Source organism: Sinocyclocheilus anshuiensis, unplaced genomic scaffold (genome assembly GCF_001515605.1).
Source record: "Sinocyclocheilus anshuiensis isolate Anshui unplaced genomic scaffold, SAMN03320099.WGS_v1.1 scaffold165, whole genome shotgun sequence".
Classification (NCBI taxonomy): domain Eukaryota; kingdom Metazoa; phylum Chordata; class Actinopteri; order Cypriniformes; family Cyprinidae; genus Sinocyclocheilus; species Sinocyclocheilus anshuiensis.
The window spans coordinates 524,322-529,571 of NW_015540851.1; positions in this window are offsets into that span (position 1 = coordinate 524,322).

The window sequence follows — 5,250 nt, forward strand, 5'->3', positions numbered from 1 at the left end:
AGGACTGATGTTTAAGATGTATTGCACACACTAGGACTTCCATTATCTGGAAGAGAGCCATAGATGAAGGCGTTATGGCTCCTGTGCTTTCAAGATATCAAGGTTTTAGTGCATCTTGTGGTGTGGTATCATCCAATCCCTTTATGATCTGAACTCTATATGGCATACTATAGGGCATGTTGTCACCAGGGTTATTGCATTGCTCAGAATTGAACAGAAAATGCTTTTTGAATTTGAATTCAAATTAGTAAACAGGATGCAGAATTGCAATTTGAATTTGAATGCAAGAAAGTAGAAATTCATAGAGGTCATAGGGATGTCACATTTAAAAACAATAATAATAGTAATAATAATTTTATTCAATAAGGATGTATTCAGTTGATCAAAAATAACAGAAATACATTTACATTGTTACTAAAAACTATTTAAAATACATGCTGTTCTTTTGAACCTTCTTAAAAACATTTTTCCAAAATGTATATAATATTTATTTTTTTTTTTTTTTGTTGAGCATAAGTATGGAAGCTTGTTCTCACCACTGGATTGATTTCTGAGAAAAAAATGTCAGAATTGCGAGATATTAACTTACAACTCTGAGAAAATTACCTTTTTTATTTTTTTATTCTGTGGCAAAAGAAAAAAAAAACTCAAATTGTTACATTTAAACTTGGAATTGCAAGAATGAAAGTCATAATTATGAGTTTATGCCTTGTAGTTATGACCTTTTTTTTTTCTCACAATTGCCTCTGAAACAAGTCTGTATTGTGAGATATAAACTCAGAATTGCAGAAAAACTGCCACAATAAGAAACGATTATGAAACCGCAAATGCCCTGTGCCCATTTTTGACAACTTGCCCCAATCACTGAGATACAGTATATGTTGAGGATTTCAAGATGAAGTTTATCCCTTTTACTTTCACCCCAAAAAAGGAGCTAATGAAAAAATATTTAATTTAAAATTCTTATTAGTAGACATCTAATAAATAGCCCCAAGCACTTTTTTTTAAATTTATGTTTTATATAAAACTCTACCGTATGGTTGAGCTGTCAGTCCATGGTAAATTTTGATTCAGAGCACTATTTCTATTAGTAATTTTCCAATAATAAACATACCTTTAACTTTATTAGTATCTTGGATACATTTCATAACCTTCAGGGTCCACAAAGATAAAATATATATATATATTTAAGCGTCTCTATAATATAGACGTATGGCAATATATATGGTATATGATGTCCTTTACAGACATATAAACCGTACGGTCACGCATGATTTTGGATAATTATGGTAAATAAAAATGTTTGCATTTCTCATATATTTTGCTATATTGCTGTTCTTTACCCTCTACCCTATTCACAACAACATTATGGTTTCATCCTTACTTCCTTGATTGCTTGCTTGACCCTATTATCACAATTCTCCAGCACAATTCTCCCTTCTGTGTGACTGACTGAAGTTTGTAAATTGCTGCTGTCACTTGAAAACTGGAAATTCCCAAACCCCCCATGGCAACAGCAGACACAGATCGGGCAGTACAGCTGTGGAAAGATTGCTCTCTCATCTCTTCCTTTAGATAGATTTATTCCCTATCAAATTAAGCTCAACCATACGGTAGAGATATCAGTTAAAGGGTTAAAATGACCTGGCCTTTTATGCAGCTGCCGGTTGGTTAACCTGGTTACTGTAATGAATGAAGCTGTCATGACATCCCCTCACAGACCCCACTTCAACATGTAGCAGGGATACTGGGACGCACTCAGTCATTACTCTATGACAAGAGATGAACCGTGAGCGCTTGAGAGGGGATGTATTACACATCTCCCCATGGGGTCGGAATTAGATGTATTTGAGCCTGGCCCGGGTTTGAAGAGATCCTTTCAGTGAATTAAGATGGAAATGGATTCCTTTTATGAGTGGGCATAAAAATTCATTGTGATACAGAGCTGATCTGAAGTCTGGTACTGAATCTCTGTGTGAAGTGATGAATGTCCTCCTGGCCTTTTGAAGGAGCGAGACACAAAGCATCACAATAAAGTCAAACAACAAATTGGATAGTTTAATTTTCATGTTTTGTATAAAAAATTGGATGTTCATCGGGGTCAACAAAGAAAACAAATCAAAGGGAAACAAATGCAATTGACTACTTGTAGACAATACTTTTTTTTATGTATTCACTGTGGTCTCACTCAATATTAAATGAACATTTTTGTTTTGTATGCAGTTACAGTATAGTTTTGCCTGATTATTTACTTACTTGCTGGAAGAAGTATTTTATGTTCACCAAGGCTGCATTTATTTGATTAAAAATACAAACTAAAAATAGTAACATTAAAAAATATTATTACAATTTAAAATAAAGGTTTTCTCATTTAATTTAATGTTTAAAAATGTAATTTATTCCTGTGATGGCAAAGCTGAATTTTCATCAGCCGTTACTCTTCATTGTCACATGATCCTTCAGAAATCATTCTAATATGCTGATTTGGTGGTGTTGTTTTATTTGATAAATAAAAAAGTTCAAAAGAACAACATTTATTTGAAACAGAAATCTTTTGTAACATTACAAATGTTTTTACTCTAACTTTTGATCAATTTAATGCACCCTTGCAGAGTAAAAAATAAATAAATAAATAAATAAAATAAAAAATAATAATAAATAAATAAATATGACTGACCCCAAACATTTGATTGGTAGTATACTATCAATGTATAATTATAACCTTTATAAAATTACATTAAATGAAAAGCTATTTAAAAAAAATACTAGAATGAGTAGAAGGGTTGCAATGCTACCTGATGCATTAATATTGAATATGCACTTAGCTTTACCACAAATTCAAACATGGCTCATCCAATCAGAATACAGATTTGTGATCCTCTGTGATCCCCCCCCCCACTTTGTCCACCGTACAAAGGCTGTTATTCCTGCTGGATTCCTTGAAGTAGCTAGCCATTTGGAAACAGACACAGGGACAGATGGGACTGGCAGACTAGTTGGCAACTGAAAGAAAGAAAGAAAGAAAGAAAGAAAGAAAGAAAGAAAGAGAGAGAGAGAGAGAGAGAGAGAGAGAGAGAGAGACAGATGGGACTGGCAGACTAGTTGGCAACTGAAAGAAAGAAAGAAAGAAAGAAAGAAAGAAAGAAAGAAAGAAAGAAAGAAAGAAAGAAAGAAAGAAAGAAAGAAAGAAAGAAAGAAAGAAAGAAAGAAAGAAAGAAAGAAAGAAAGAAAGAAAGAAAGAAAGAAAGAAAGAAAGAAAGAAAGAAAGAAAGAAAGAAAGAAAGAAAGAAAGAAAGAAAGAAAGAAAGAAAGAAAGAAAGAAAGAAGAGTTATTAGGCAGGCTAGTAAATATTAAGTAGATATACTGTTCTTTGCTTGGGTTATGCTTTATGGGGCATAAAGATTTCCGTTCATGTCTGCTGCTTATTAACACGATGCACAAAGTTTTCTTATTAGCATCTGTTAGGCTGTGAATTTTGAGAGGTGTCTCGTTTCCAAGGTCTCAGTCACATGACAACCAGTTTCTCATTATGCTGTACACAGTTCATTAAACTCTCTCTCTCTCTCACATACAGATACACAATACTATTATCCACACATAATTATTATTAAAGCTAATTCAAAACTATCATAAGCACTTCCAGTGATACACACATATTGGATTTTCATTATTAAGAGAGGTTCGTGACCGGCCAAGGTGAACGTGCGTGGCCGGTGGGTTATTGAGAGCTGCGTTCTCATTGGTCGAAGGGAAATTCACAGTGCTCTCCTCCCCTCATATCTTGCCCATGACTGTCATACTCGCTCTGCCATCTGTGAGACCCCAGCAGCTGTACAGTAAAACCATTGCTCATAAAAACACCTTCTGCTCTCACTTTCCTCTCTCTCATCCCTCTGTCACCTTCTTTCTCTCTTTTTCGTATGTTTCACTTTCTCGTCTCACTCCACACGTCAGCTACGCTGTGGCACAATCTCTAGTATCGACCCACAAACTAATTGGCACAGTGCGATGGTAACTCATGGACTGAGATGAAAGGTGTTCCTTTTGGACAACGCAGACAATATCAGGTCACTATTCATTTTATAATTATCGACAAAAATAATAGGGTTGGGCTCAGTAAGTAATTATTATTTGCCATCACAGGAATAAAATATATTTTAAAATATATCAAAATAGAAAACAGTTATTCTAAAATGAGATAATATCTTGCAAATAATAGTATTTTAATGTATTTTTTTTAAATCAAATGAATAGAGCCTTGGTGTGCATACTTTTTTTTTTCTTTCAAACTGGGCAAGGTGTAAGAACACTTCATTTCCCAGAATGCATTACATGTTGAATTTATTTATTTATTTGTATTTCAAATATTTAGTTTGCCATTCTAATTCAACTTTCTGTGAGGTGCGGCGTTCAATTCAAAATTCAATTAATGCATTCAATTCTTGAAAGGGAACCAGTCCTGAATATTGCCCAACACTAACAATACATTTCCAAATCCAGAATCCATCTGTTTAAAACCGAATAGCAAATACATAGCCAGGTTTGGTTTTCTTGAGCAGTCAGTGATATCGAGAGGTTTTAAAAGCGATTAGACCTGCCATTTTGAATCAGTTTCAACTGGATTGAATCTAGACCCGCAGTAGCTAATGCAGGACACGTCTGTGCACATGACCCTCTCTAACCCCACTCAAGACATCCCATATTCATTATGCACTGATTACAGCCTCCTGTTTAATAGACTCATTTACCTCTGTCCCCCTAAAGGACTGTATTGATTTTTATGAAAAGGAATTAAATGGGCTGTATTGGTTGCGCCCATGGCAGAATGAAGGGTTTGCAGAATTAAATGGTTCACAATCGCACAATTATGGGAATGACAATTATCTCGCTACATCCATATATTCAAACTTGTTTGCCCTCTGGGTAGAAACAATAGATTACTTCATTAGGCCTCGGAAGAGAACTGGCACAAGGGCGGTGACTGTTTTTTTTTCCTTAATTCTTTTCTTGTTGTTTCACCAGGCGAAGGTTACATACGTTCTCTCGTTCTGACTTCTCTCTGACAGTTTTATCTGTCTCTACGAGGTCTATGGTTTGCCTGAAAAGGCCTCTAATGTATTAAATGAGTCATTTAGTAATGCGGTAGAGGATCGTGGTGATTCATTCTAATGTATTCAACCTCAGAGATGTCCTTGTTGTGTGAGGAATTATCGCTGTCTCAGGGATACATAAAGGCATTTGTTCCGCAC